This window comes from Phasianus colchicus, chromosome 1 (genome assembly GCF_987193195.1).
Source record: "Phasianus colchicus chromosome 1, bPhaCol1.hap1.1, whole genome shotgun sequence".
NCBI classification, from domain to species: domain Eukaryota; kingdom Metazoa; phylum Chordata; class Aves; order Galliformes; family Phasianidae; genus Phasianus; species Phasianus colchicus.
Window position 1 is genome coordinate 136,270,411 of NC_143436.1, and position 15,357 is coordinate 136,285,767.

General features: G+C 43.5%; 1 long non-coding RNA gene across 2 annotated transcripts; it reads right to left on the minus strand.

Annotated features, from left to right (window-relative positions):
• Positions 1-1,075: 1,075 nt before the first annotated feature.
• LOC149920056 (uncharacterized) lies at positions 1,076-12,517 on the minus strand. Of its 2 annotated transcripts, none has more exons than XR_016464344.1 (3): positions 12,356-12,517; positions 4,718-4,860; positions 1,076-1,321 (listed from the first exon to the last, which is right to left on the minus strand). It is a non-coding gene; the product is annotated as an uncharacterized LOC149920056 (long non-coding RNA). The 2 variants fall into 2 exon arrangements; XR_016464348.1 differs by lacking the exon at positions 1,076-1,321 and adding an exon at positions 3,953-4,624.
• Between the last annotated feature and the right edge of the window lie 2,840 nt (positions 12,518-15,357).

Here is a 15,357-nt window from a genome sequence, read left to right on the forward strand (position 1 = left end):
TTTTCCTTCATTAGAAACACAACCTAGACATTAAAAACAGCCTGTTAGAGAATCATATTCATTCAGTAATCATGTAATTTCACAATCAAGGGGTTACTATCCTTCCTCCCCCCTTTCGCATTTAGGACTGCCCATTTATGGAGAACATCTGATTCCAATAAGTTTCTGATACCTTTTTCTAAAAGCAATGCCTGCATTTCAAATGTGGCTTTCGCAGTTATCAGATCCAGCTCTGACTGCAGATGGGATTTATCTTCACGAGCTTCAGCCATATACTGCTTATGTGCTGGCCAAGTCTGCGATCCCTTGGTTTCCATCAGTGGGGTGAGACAGAGGGTGACTCTTGCCAGGTAACCTAAGCACCTATCAAGGGGAGGTATGAGCCTCCTTTTGAAGATGTCTGTGTTGCTTTGTTGATTGCATCAGTAGCCCCAGCACCTAGCTTAGTTACAGAGACCTGACCAGATGGCAGAAGTCAGGGAGATGGATTTCCTCCTACCTCTCAGTGCAGGCAGAGACCGTTCAGGAACTTGGGTCTAGTCAGTGAGCTATTGCTACTGTCTGTGGCTGTGTTTTGACCATATAGAGTTGAATTTTTTGTATGAGCTCTCTTTTAAAAGCGGGGCCAGGCTTACACTGTAGCGGGTGGCAAAATAGTCAGGAAACAGAACACCAGGCCTCAGCTCATTTGACCAATTTACAGTCTTGATGACTGAAATGCAGCTTTAGTTCAGCACCGTTCTACTTGCCTTTGTGGTGCTTCTCCAAGGCATGAGGTCTTCTAGTTTTTCAAGACGGAGTGAGCTGGGCCCTCCCTTTCGTTCAAACATTTTCTCCTTAATCATATGAGTCCAGGAGCCAGGCATTAAAGAAAATGCCAAGCAGCATGAGACTGGTCATAAAAAAAAACCAAAATAAAACAAAGATCTCCAAAACCCAAAATGGAACCTGGCAGAACATATAGAATACCTTCTTATGTGGTTACACTGGGGTGCTGGCACACGCAGCTTGTACAGAGCTAAATTTACACTGTAATGCACTCTCAGATTTTCTCTCTTCTCCTAGTTAGCGAGACGCAATACTGGAAAGCAATGAAGGCAAGGGAGCCGCTGATCTGGGCTGTGGTGAAAGAGACACATACATTCCAAAGACTTTTTTGAGTATTTTACTCCAAGGGTACGTGCAGGTGGGATGTGGAGGGATCAATCACGCCTGGCCTGGGGAGGTCAGCATCCAGAACAGTCTGCACTTGGCTGGAAATGAGACAGTTGCCAGAGCCATGGCTCAGGAGAGGTGAGTCTCACAGCAGGGCTGACGTGTCCTAAAAGTAGAAAATATTTTTTGATTTGTAACATTGCTGTGTCTGTGGCTAGCTTCTATCTTCTCAGTCCGCATTTTTTGTTCAACTTTACAAGCAAAGTCACTTAGGCCTCTCCCTATTTCCTCATGGTTATGTTAGCCACGTTTCTACAGTACTTCCATTGAAAGAAAACTTTCTTGTGCAGGGTGCTAAGATCCCATCTTTTTTTTTTCTTTTTTCTTTTTTTTTTATGTGTGATTGAACTTTTGTACGTCTGTCTCATTCGATTTTTGTTACTTTTTTTGAAGGCTGGATCACACTGCAACACTTGGGTAGTGTGGCTGGGTCCTCCTGCTCACTTACAAGCTCAAAGCAATTAGTGGAACCAAAGTTAGTCCCTCCTCCCCTCCCTTCCCCTCTCCCCCTCCTCATACTTCCCCTTCCCTCCCCTCCCTCTTCCCCTCCCTCCTCCCCTTCCCTCCTCCCCCTTCCCCTCCCCCTCCCCCTCCCCCTTCCCTCCCCTCCCCTTCCCTTTCCCTTCCCCTCCCCTTCCCCTCCCCTTCCCCTCCCCCTTCCCCTCCCCTTTCCCCTCCCCCTTCCCCTCCCCCTCCCCCTCCCCCTTCCCCTCCCCCTCTCCCTCCCCCTTCCCCTCCCCCTCCCCCTCCCCCTTCCCCTCCCCCTCTCCCTCCCCCTTCCCCTTTCCCCTCCCCTTCCCCTTCCCCTTCCCCTTCCCCCTGCCCTTCCCCCTCCCCTCCCCTTTCCCCTCCTCTCCCCTCCCCTCCCCTCCCCCCCCTCCTCTCCCCTTCCCCTTCCCCTTCCCCCCCTCCTCTCCCCTTCCCCTTCCCCTTCCCCCCCTCCTCTCCCCTTCCCCTTCCCCTTCCCCTTCCCCTTCCCCTTCCCCTTCCCCGTTTTTGTGTGTGTCTTTCTTTCTTTCTTCTTTACCTGTTTTCAGGGTCTTGATATGTTTTTCACTGTATTGAAGATGCATCTCAGTGCTGTGTCATCAAAAATCTCAGAGTCTCTTTCTAATACTTAACTCATGACTGTTTATGAAAGCATTAAATGAGACTGGTCCCCACACTTAGAACTCTCCTAATTACTTCTCTCCAGCCTTGCAATGCCTTTCTCAATGGTGTCTGTATGCTGTGAGCCAGATTCTTACTATATATATAGCTTTTCTTCAGAGCTCCACCTAACAAATGTCTTCTGTGCCACTGTGACAAATACTGTAATAAAGTGCAAATACACAGCATTCACTCTGTTCTCTCTGTCTGGGGTATCATTTTCCCTAAGACAGTTCTCATGGACTTTGATACGATCTTTCCTGTTCCACTTTGTTCCACTTTCTGCTTATCATCTGGCCTTTCTTTTAAAAGACATGAACTAATACACTATACCTTTCTTGAAGTAGTAACACAACTAAGCTTTCTCTTTCGCGTCTTCTTCAGATTCCCATAACTTTTAGTCACACAGATCAGGCCTCTCCCACAATCTAACACCCGGATTCCACGATCCATCTGAATTTACTAATCGATTCAATGAATTTACCAAAATTTGCCCTTCTGAAATGTAAAACCTTATTAATACGCTCATTTATTTATTCCGTTTCATTAGGAAGTGTCAGTCCCTGGCTGCTTGAGCCAAGGCTTTTTTTTTTTTTTTCTACAGTCATCAGTTTCCAAAAGGAAGTCTGAAAGAGCATCACTCCTTACTGATGATTTTATTAAGAAATTTGCTGACTACTACATCCAGAAATGTCTCTATTCTATCACGATTAGTGGCATTTATTTTTCAATCTGTATTTGGGAAGGTAAGAATTTCCCTGCATGATACTAACCCAAAAGGACTTTTTTCTCTAATGCTTACTTTACCTACAACCAGAATCAAATCAGGGGAGATGTACATTCCAAGTACTCTCTTTTGCCACCTTTCCCTGAAATCATTTCAACTGGAGCAAATGCTATCCCTTCTACACATTCTTCTTCATAGATTTTCATATTGTTAATACTTGGTTCTCAGCCACAAACTTCACCTTTATCTCTGCATTTCTGGGTAATGCATACACTTTGAGACTAGTGTTCCAGCCATGAATGCTGTTCTGCATATATGCCTGTCCCACTTAATGACCTGACAAAACTGTTCATAGTTTTCTAATTTTTTGGGTACATGTAATGTTAAATATTCCTGTCCCCCATACCACAGCTTTGTTAGGACCTGCTCCTGACACCATATTGCCAACAAGGAAGAGCTCTCATCACACTTTGCACTTTCTTTCTTCTTATTCTTCACCATTCTGATCACTGAAGTGTCTTTATCCTTTGGCACATCCTCATGTATCTAGACTTTCTCTTCTGGTGTTTGATGGGCGCATGGAGATTTTTCAAGTCTCTGACTCTGTAGCCTTTATTTCTCGTTCAAAGCTCTGCTTATCAGTTCTGCCAGAAGGCTATTTCCAAAGTCTTTCCCATGGAGTCTGTCCTTCAAAAGGTCTTCTTTCAGTGAAAATGTCCCAGCGGTCAAACCCTCACTGTCCTTTGGGCTATCTGTTGATCTTTCTCAAAGCACTTTTTTGGCTTACTCTTTATTTCCTACAGTATAAGGAAGTTCTAGACCCTAGTGCTATTTTAAAATAAGCAATATTTGAAAAGAATTTAAAAAGTGATAATGACATCTGCATCACATCTTCAGTAATACAGTTCTAAAAGCAAACTCCCTCATGGGAGCAGCCAGCCCAGAGAGACAACACAGATGCAACCAGTGCCAGCAGAGAATATTCTGTTCCTTCCTCAGGACTTCTTGTCTATGCAAAGAGTTTTGCCATCTTTGCTGCCAGTCAGAAGCATGAAAACAATTGCCTGAGGTAGACAGAACCATAGCAGTGGAGGGAAAGTAAGTCTGTTTGCTGATATATTATTTTGCTCATCAAAATGCTTCCACTGGGGTGGTTCTCTAGTGTAGCTTTGCTGGCAAGTGGTTTCACATGCAGTGAACAATGTCCAGTGGAATAGAAAGACAGCAGGGACTACACCATGTCCATCCTGCTTTGGAAGGGGTTCAGTAGGGGTAGCTTTAGTACCATACCAGTTTTGGCTAAAAATAAATGCGAAGTGAGAAAGGGCAGTAACAGGTCATGTTAAATTATAAAAGGCTACAGTGGATGCTGTAGTGGATGTCTTCTGCTCATAGAACTTCCTTGGGAGTCACTATTTCTGAGCCGAGGACTCAACAAATGTTCAGCAGTCATTGCTGAAAAGTTAGTATTTTGAATAGTTTAAGTTATAAAAACCCATCTAGAATATAGCTGAGTCTGGAACACTGGAAAATCTGTGAAGAAATGTAAGAAAAAATGCATCCAGTGTGCATGCTCTCCTCCCCACTCCCTTTCCCATCCCCCCATGGAGACGTGCTAATACTTACCTGTCCTTCTGGGTCCATGGAGGATTCCTTTGCAAATCTGCAATCCTCTCCTCCTGTCCATCCAAAAGGAGGCTTTGGGCAGATGCACTCTGTTCCCACTCAATTTCTTCCTGTTTTCTGATGCCAAATCACTGTCCGATTAGCTGAAGAGTGAATAGTGAAAGCATAAATTGGAAGCATATTCTCTCATTCTTGAAGTTAGGATTAGACATCCTTCTTCAACTTGGTGGAGCCCATTTCCCAGGGGTGACCTTTAACATTTCCAGTTGTTGTATTTCTTTCTGTGTTTTTATGTTCTAAGGTGAAACATAAGCTCTTTGTTGCTTCTACCTTTAAATACTGATGGGGAGAGCCCCAGGACAATGAAATCCTCCTGGTCATAGTAAACACAAAGATACCACCTCTGCCTCAGCCTCTTCTTGAGCTGCTAATTGTTAGGCACAAGGAGGGTGCATTGGGGAACAACGGTTGCGTTTTTTGGCTTTGTGTTTTTCCCTGAACATCTGCTATTAGTCACTATCAGTGGCAAGGGTCTAGAAGGACATTGGTATGGTCCAGTATGACCATTCTTAAATTTTGGTATTATGCTCTGATAACTTGGCCTTATGCAGCTTCAGGAAGCCAAGGCATGGTAATGTCTGGGCAAAAGGGCATGGATCAAACATAGCCATCAAAGCCTATTCATTAATATTTTTGAATAAGCACATACTAAAAATGATGAAGAATCCACCCTTCAGCTTGGCTGTTTGCAGCAAATATTATAAGGGTATTAAACTAAACAATAGCTTGTACTCATCTGGCTCTCCAGATGTTTTCTATGACTCTTATTTTCTATCAATCAGTTAACCACGGTTTTTGCTTTCCTTAGCAACGTATTTCCAAATCACAATCAAAGAAACTAACGGCAAATAATGAGGGCTAGATTGTATTTGATTGCTGTTAGTTGCTCATGGGAAAGGAAACTGCAAGAAGCTCTGCCAACCCTTCACACTGGCAGAGCAGCCAGGAATGCTTCCAGCTCCCCTGACTGCCCCCAGATGCGCTCCTCGCCAAAGGGGTTCTGCAAAGTGGTTGCCTCTGATGGGGGGACCCTACAGCTAGGAAGGGAGGAAACACGCGACTGATGGCTATGCTCCCGCATAGGAGATGCAGAATAATTTCTCTTTCCATCAAGTCCTTTATTACAGCCTTCCCAACGCACTCGTAGACACAGCAGGCTGCAGTCATTCAGAGTTTAGCAGTGAGTGTTTTAGACTCGCTCCGTAAGGAAGCACAGCTCATATAATTGCACGATGCATACGGGCTTGAGTGCATGTTTGTCTAGTAACTGTTGAACCTATTGGACAGTTGTAGCTAAACCTGGCAGAAAGAGGTTTCAGAGATAATCAAGTTCGTAAATTTTTTGTGAAAATAGAAAGCTGAGCAGTTTTCCCACTGGCAGAAAGGCTGCAGCCCACGCTCAGCTCTTGTTCGACACTGAGATGATCCACTTGGGAGAGAGACTAGGTACTTCAGCCAGATTTTATACCTTGTTAGGTATCAGGGAATCCACCCAAGAGCCAAGACTGCTATCCCTCGTGGATTCTCTAGTGTCTGATAAGGGTGGAATTCACACCGCAGCAACAGTATAATTCACTTAAAATGTCAGTCAGCCATGAATAACTGACTCCATTGGAAACTAGGCTTCCAGAATCATTCTGGTGTTTGTGGAAATCTTAGTCCTCATACACTGCACAGCTCCAGGAGGTATTATGGGTATTTCTCCATTCCTTCCAGTCTCCAGATGAATTCTGTCAGAGCTACCTCTGCCCAGTGCTGTGCTGGGTCTGCCTGCTGCATTTAGAAGTTCAGAGAGGAAACTTCTTTCCTTGGAGTTGGGTTCATCAGGTAGAACTTGTCTAAAGAACAGATTTACAAAAGTGCTCCCCATTCCCTTATAGGTTCTAGGAAAAAAAAAAAAAAAAAGAAAGAACAGATTTCTCAATGGCTTTCTGGCCAGAAAGGTTTGCTGGCTGCTGAGCACTTGTGGAAAAATGCTCTATTGAGAAGTGCAAATGAGAACACAATCTTTCTGAAAAACTGGATCCAACTGGGGACTATCAACACTTGAAAATTTGGCCCACATTGCTTTTGAAATACTCAGGCTTTAAATGAGCAAAATCAGAAGTGACTTTTCAAAAGCCTCCTGCCTTCATCCTCTCCTTATTCCCAGGTAGCACTGAAAATACTTGCGGTATTGATGTCAAGTATTGTACTCAAACCAGGAAAAAAAAAAAAAAGACATATTTCAGTTAACTGAATGCTCAGGTTTCCTCTAGATACTGTTTTAATAACAGACTCATTAGGAAATTCCCCTTTTATTTGTATTGTCTTCCCATGTTGAAAGACAAAATGTTATTTCTTAATTTCAATATTATTATTGAATAAGGATAGCTATTCCCTGCAGAATGAACAGATTATTCTGGTCCACTCGGGGATCGGCATTATTTCTGGCTGTTACATTCCCCTGGGAATGAATGCTAATATCATGGCAGGTATTTGACAGTGGTATTTAAAAAAAGAGAGGGAGATGTATCGAGTCATTCGATGAGTGATAAAGAGGGAGAGGGAAGGCAACACCTGAAGACACGCACGAGTCCTCTCATCAAAGAGAATTCCATGTAAAGTGGAACGATTCTGGTGCCTGATCTTGGTGGAATTCAAGCTAATGCCACATTTGCTGCAGATTTGAATGGGATCAAGGTCCCAGTGACAAAGAAAGCAGAATTTATTTCCCACGCAGCTACACAATGTTGTTTGACTTCAATAGGTGTTGCAAATGCATCCTGGGAGTCAGACTCTGCCTCTGTTAAAAGTCAGGGTTGCAAGAGATTGCACCAAGATTGTAGGCGGGACAGATCAGATACTACGCGAGCAAGAAGGAAATACAAACCTCATAGAATTAACATATATTGTCACATTCTATTAAGGTTTTCTGTAAGGCTAGATCAGATTAAATGCATTGAATCCCAGTCATCTTACAGCATATGAAAATATTGTCATGGATAGAATTTTTCATTAGTGAATAAAATGCAGAATAATGAACAGTAGACAAAAAAGAGAAGATGTAAAGCCAATCAAAGGAAGGGCAGATGTTTAAAAAGTCTTTTGCTATTCAGGATTGTGATCCAACAAAAGCAATTATGTTTCTGCTTTCTCAATTTCAAAACAGCAGCAAAGAGCTTTGAGGTTTTTCTAGTGCTTATGGCCTATCTCCACACCGTTAACTGAACAGAAGGTAACATAATACCAAACATAGCCAAAGGCAACTGATTCCATGCAAAGCTTATAATTTGGGACATCCAGTGAGTTAAAGGGGATCGTAATCAAGAAGGAGAAATATATATTCATACATATATATCTATGTATATATTCATACATATATATATATTCATACATATATATATATATATATATATTTTTTTTTTTTCTAAAATTGCCAAAGAAATCTATAAGAAGCCTAATTAAATTCTGTTGTAAATCTGGAAGAGGAATTATAAAATCAAACTGTGCCTACAGGTGGAAATTACACTTGGTAAATACCCTTTGAACTCATGAAAAAGACAATGTGTGGAATTTTATCAAGGAATAGTTGGCATGTGGCTGCAAGAAAACAATGCTTGGTCTTGGCAAAGTGCTGCATATTATTTTAGCTCAAAAAACGCTTGTGCTATTTTTGAACCGATAAAAATCAAGGATTTCACCAAAAATGCAGTCTGCCACATTCCTCCCTCAGTATCCCTAGCCATGCACCTAAACAAATGTGAGGCTAAATAGGGGAGTATTTAGTGAATGCAGCAAATGTATAGTCCAAAGTGCAATAGAATAGATAGGGAAAAGAATAAATGCCAGTCATGCCAGTCATTCTAACTTGTGAGAGAACTACATTCTTAACAACATAATATTCTTCCTATATTTCCTGATGAACAAGGCCTAATGTAAAGAGAAGATGCTTTCTAGTCAGAATGCATGTACTATACCATAATAAAAAGGAGGAAGGCTGCATCCTGCCCTCTGTAGTAGTCATACAATGTATTAACGCTGTACAAGTGAAAGGACTGCATAGTTGGGCAGCCACAGAATAGAAAGCTACTGAAGTCAGTGAAAATGGGTCAGGGTCTTTCTTCATTGGGGCTGAGATTTTGCCCACAGTGTTTGCCTTCTTCTGCTCTGATTTTTGTTCTGCAGTCCTATTCAGACAACTTAGGACACTTTCTGCTTCCTCACTTTCTCTACTTAAAGAGCAGGAATTAAAAAGACTTATTTTGCAGGTAAGCAGGCAAAACTTCTTTATGACATCTAATGATGAAGATGGGCATGTTCCCAAACTGTCTTCTATGTACCAAAAATGCAACTTGGGCAAAATGCATATGTTTATGGAGGGTGATACAGAAAACCTTCCTGTCTTCATTAAGCATCTCCCAGGCATGTACACTGCTAGATGAGACTTCCTTGAGTACACAGGAGCATCCTACTGCCTGAATACAGCAAGCCCTATCCAGAGCCTGACCAATTGAACAGGAACACAGCCTTTCTCTCAGGTGAAGAGCTGGGGCACGGTTTCCCCTGCTGCAGAAAGCTCTAGGATGCAGGGCAGGCATGGACAGAATGTGGGGCGGGACAGGCAGGGTCAGGGGAACAAGGCTTTTAGTCCTGCTGGGGAAATAAAGAAACATAGGCACCAGTCTCTGCCCCACAATCCAGGCTTCTGACTCATTTTCCAGGGCTCTTCCTGAAGCACTGCTATGACTTCTTTTTCCTTTTTTTCCTTATTATTTTTTTGCGACAGGTGGTAGACAAAGCAATAGTTTGCTAGTCTTACGTCCTGAACTGGCTCTGCTACAGGTCTGCAGAGTTGAACCATGTTCCTCTTTCTTTTCACAGGCTGGGTCCTCCCTTCTTTATACCCTGCTGATCAGAACTGAGGAGGTCTACTCAATGCACAGGACCAGCACGCAGGACTACTCTGGATTTTGACAACAACTGAGATTCCCCGCAGCTTTCTGGGGCACATGGTGCTAACTAGAAGCTTCTGAAACTGAAGCTGTGTAGTTGCATTAGCTCAGGATCAGCTTACAATAAGGAAGTTCCCCACCTGGCTTGGAAAAGGTACAAAATAGGCTCACCTCCATTTGCAAAATACTGTGTTAGCATAGTCTCATATACTCTGGGCTTCAGCATTTGCAGCCACTTCCTTTCAAAAGTGATAACTTCTGTCTGCCTTTTGTGCAATTGCCTGGCAGCTGGAACTCTCTGGGAAATAAAAGTTTTCAGTTCTTTTTAGCCTACAGTTTGAAAGTCTGTTAAGGGGACTCTCAATGAGAGATAAGAGGTAGCAGGGGAGAGGACCACATCATACTTCATAGTGAAGTTAGCCATGGTACACATGAAAAGTCAGGAGTCATGGAACTAAACAGAGCAAAGGCAAGCTACTGCTTTTGCACTGCATGTAGAGAGACAGAGTGAAAACCAGGGTTCAGAGCTTCCCATTCTCAGTGGGAATACTCATTACCTGTGCCACTCGAAACAGTTCTTTCCACTCCCTCTGACTACATGAGCTGTGACTTCTGGGCTGCATAGTGACCCAGCTGATAAGGAGAAAACAAACGCATTCTCATTCTCACTCCCACCTAAATCCTTCTGATGAGAACGCCTTCTCTGTGTTGGTGTAAAGTCTGCTGAGATAGGTTGGGAGTCCCACTTCTGGGGCACAAAGTGAAGAGACACTTGTCTCAAAATGTGCATCTTAAGTAGCTAAGGACAGGAGAAGAAACTCAGTTCGGAAGCTGATGTTCGAGACATACTTGACTGCAGCTCTGATGAGGATCAAAACTCCCTGGTTGGAATTTCCTATTAGCTCCAAAGGCAGGTCACTTAGTTTGCTGTGAGCATTCTGAGTGTGTTTACATTTATGTGTAGATGGACAGGTCTGTTCTGTCTACAGTCCAGGCCACATGGATATATGGTATTCTGGTCCAGGAGATAAGGCTTGTTAGCTCAGGTTCAGTGCTGAAGCAGTACACTCACATAGGCGTGGGATTGCAGCTGGGTCACCAGATGTGGCAAGAGCTGGCATGTCTCAATGCACTCATCTACGCATGATTGCTTTCTAAGTGCTAGTCAATGTGTAGGGAATTTGAGCTTTATCTACTTGCACATTTTGTCATAACCTCACCCCAAGCTTGTGACCTAACTCAGGATTTTTTTCACTGCTGATCTTAAAAGTCAGATTGCACACTCTAGGCTGGATCTTCAAATTGTGGGGTCAGGAGAGGCAGTCTGTACGGACACACTCAAGAACTGTTGGAAGCTAGCTGTTAGAACAAGCAAACTGAGCGCTATGGCTTAGACTGACCTTTGCCCAGGTTATAATGGGCTATTTTAACAGCCACTTAACCAGTGTCCTGAAAAGGCAGGCTGACTGATGACATGAAGTGAGAGGTCAGAGTATGCCACTCTGTGTGTGCTTCTCCTCCCAGGATTAGCAGTCTTTCCTCCAGTCACTCAGTGACACCCAAGTACAGCTCTCTGCCACCATTCACTGCTTCCCCTTCCTTCTTGTGGCCAGAGTGGCCCTGGAGACTTACTCTGCTTTCTCACTCTTGGGGCAAGAAAACTGTGTTCTGGGATGCTGTGAGGCACCTCTTGGTCTTTCCCATGCACAGTATGGTATGCTGTCACGTGCCAAATGTACCAGTCTCATGGAAGCTCAGGCTGACAGACCGATCTAAGTATCCGAATGGCATTGCTAAGAAAACAGTGCAAAGAAACATCTCAAGCTCACAGCCACCTCCTCATTGCTGATACAGGTTGACTACCTGGGTTCTCTGTCCTTGCTTCACTTCTGAGGACAGTGCGAACCATTTCAGTGCCAGACTGTCTGACTTTGTCCTGAAGAGAAAGAGGAACGTTCCTCCTGTCAGGTGGCACTATAACAAGCAAGACCAATTGAGAAGTGGTTTAAAAAACCATCCCTTACTAGCTGTTGGCTGATAGTTTGTGCTTTCCAGTGGAGATTTATGCCTGAGTACATGTCTTTTTGATCGCAGCTCCAGGGGGGTCACAAAGCTCATCAGGATAGATCCATAGGCAAACATCCAGTGTACACAGAGCTTTAGCTGTCTTACTCAGCACCGTGAATTTTGATTCAAGAGCTAAGCATCCCCTTCCAGGTAACTAATCTGGCACAACAGAGCTGAGGATGGCTATCAGACAAGCTCTTCTGACTTCTGCTGATCAGGGTTAAGATGTGGCTGCACTCATTCATCTCCAGAAGTTTGTCCCCTTTCTCACTTTCCTTTGAGTTTAGTGTCCAATCAGTTTTGCAGTTTAATTCTTTGTCTGCATCTCGACAGCTGTTTTCATAAAGTGATTCAGATTGAAAAAGAAGGGCTTTTGAAGCTGGACTCTTCTGCACAGATCCTTGCTGTATCCTAAATAAACCACAAAAGGAACACAGAGTGTAGCTCTAAAGGATGGGAAGCACTGCAAGGCAGCCTGCTATAGTTTTCTGTTTCTGGGATTCATGATGTTCTTTAATGGGTCAGCTATAGCCCCCATGGGGTTACTTGGAAAGGAAAAGAAAAAATGCAAAAATACCTCAATTGCACCCCTACTCCGTCTCTACTAGACTCCTCTAAACAGGTTGTGTGGGAACAGATGGCATAGGAATTGGCTCTGTCAGCTTTGTACGAGCTGGGAACTTCCTCGTGCCAAGGGAATCCTCGAATGGGGAGATTCGGCACCTCTCCAGCTCTTCCAGAGTGGAAGATCATTCTTAAATCATTCTTAAATCATTCTAAATGATCTAAGAATCTGGCCCATTGTGTCCTCATTTCCTCTGCAAATCAGCACAAATACTGTGGATGATGGAGTGGTGAGAAGGCAGAGAACAAAATTTCAAAGAGGATCAAAATATGCCATTTTAGCTTCTGTACATATAAACATGCATAATATGACATTTTGTTTAGACAGTTATTTAAAAAGAAACTTACAATCTTTTTAATTAAAGTGAATGCAAAGGAATAGGCTATAAATATGAAGGCAGAAAGGTAGAAGTTGACAGCACACAGCCTTCCAGACAATCTTTTTTTTTTTTCCCAGTTATTATGGAGTATAATAAAATTTTTGTTTTCCTTTGCAATTTTTTCCATAATGTTTGTTTTTGTTTTAGGTAACAGATTAACTGTAGGTGAGGGCTGTTTTTTTCATATATCAAGTCATGTGTCGGAAGCCCTCATTTTACATCTAGCGTAGGAACAGTGAATGAAATTATAAAAGAGAGAGAGAGATGGCCAAGTGGGAAGAGCAAACCTGAGATGTGAATGTGATACTGTCTGCACTCGTACTGCCATTATCATTAAAACAGCGCTGTTCCAAGTCTCATTACCTTATCCTTACCTCTGCCATTCTTCTGCTGCCTACTTCACTTTACCTCTGCTGCCTGTCCACCTAACTTGTGAAATGCTAAACAAGTTTTGATATTTACCTGTTTACGATTAAATTGCAAAATGATCTGCTTAGTTCTGTTCTAAATTAAGGTCTGCATTAAATGTCATAGCATTTATCTTTCATAAAACGAGACAGCAAGGACACTAATTTCCCAGGCACTCAATCACTGCCCCGTGCCACTGGAGAGCGGCTTGGGGACGTGCATGCCCGCCGTTCACAGCTCACTGACAGCACAGAGGCGGAATCATAAAAGTCAATTAATCATTAAAAGCTGTTACCAGCCTGTATTGAACCGCTCTGGCGCAAAATGTTAATCAGCTCTGCATCGATACAATAAATTCCTGCAAATTGGAGCGGTCGATAGCACGGAGGCCTGGCAGATCGATGGGAGGGCACAAGGCCCCTCCACTGGGCCCTGCCAACATGGCCGCCGGGCAGCCGCCATGCCACTCCCTGTAGACCCTGCACCACCATTGCCACGGCAACTGCGTGTCACCCCTGGCCCAGCTGACTGGGGCTGAGGTGGATGCCGATACATCACCCCTCTGATGGGGCTGTCAATAACACTTAGCAGGGGATGGAGGCTGTCCCCGGTACGCTGGGGTGATTTAATCGCTCCGGGAGCTGTGTGCTGCTGCATATGTGCAGGGCTAAGCAGGGCCAGGGGTAGCACGACCTGGGGATGGCCCGAGCAGCTGGCACTGTGTGCCATTAACCTGGGTGCTGCTACCCAAGGAGCAACCCGCAGCTCTGTGGGTTAGGAATTTATTCTCTGTCCAGTGCAATATGTTACTCATGAATGGCTCTGGGGTTGTTTATTAATCCCCTGGGACTGTGATTTTCCCGTGGCCTCTGGTACGCTTCTGCTGGGTACCCAGACAATGGTGTTGGTGCGTCTGGGGTCCACAAATGTGTGGGGAGAGGGGAGGGGCAGTTCTGCTAAGGCAGCTGCATAGGTCTATTTCTCACACAACTGTCACCGCCTCGAGAGTATGAGCAGTCCAAGCGGAGTCCAAGCCTCATTGGAGAGGCACCTTAGGCCTTTGTTTTTCAAAACCATCACACACATTTTGGTGTTGGTTACATCCTTGCCACTCTCATCACTACCAGGTTGGGATGAGTGGCAGAGCTGCCAGCATAGAAATGAGTACAATGGGAAGGAGTGAATCCCAGTGGGAAGGGGTGGATCCCCAGCGGGAAGGACTGCATCCTCAGTGGGAAGAGCTCGGTCTGCAGAAGCCCCCCTCTACAATGCTTCTGTTATCTCCTGATGATGCTTCTCCCCAGAGAACAGAGACTGGTGCCTCCCATTCATAGAGCTGTCGAAGGCTCCTCTGAGCCCAATCCATTTATCTCCTGTTACTGTTATTAAATCTGACCTGCAATGGGGTGAAATAGCATTTTTAGGATTGCAGGATATTAAGAAGCCTCTTTAGAGATGAAAGAAATGCTGAATACTGTTACTCCAGGGAAGGATTGTGTTCCACCAGTTTCGCTGTCATTTAACATAAAACATAAAGGTTAATGCTGAATAAAATAATACCCATGTTGATTATTTTAATAGTCTCAAAGTATAACTTTTTCCCTGGACTGCAGTTATCTAATCCATGTGTTGTACATACACCAACAATATTTTGTTCTTTTCCACAGTGCTGATATGATAGTTCCATTAAGTTCAGCATGGAGAAGCTTTTGTGTGTATCTCTTGTACAATCATTCCATACTCTATGGAAAATAGAAAATAGACGGATCCAAAGACATGCTAATTCCCAAGGTTTGTACAATTTTAAAGATTAATAAAAAAGTCCATCTTATTATTATCTGAGTTATAGGAAACATCAAAATAAATTAGGAATCCTACTGCAAAGAAATTCCCTATTCAACACATTGAGACAGGATGATGTTATGAGTGCTCAGACAAAGGTAATACAGTGCCTCTACTTAATTGCCCTGACACCTTGCTCAGTTCCTCCAGCTATACTCTGAGAGCTAAAAAAACGCTCTCATTGTTATTAATTGTATTCCTTTTTAAATGTAATGTCATATCGCTGCGGGCTGAGCTAATGAAACATACCCATATTACCAAAATAGGCATATTTCTTTTTGTACAACACACTCTATCAAAACTGTCTGCTAAAGACATTGTGTTA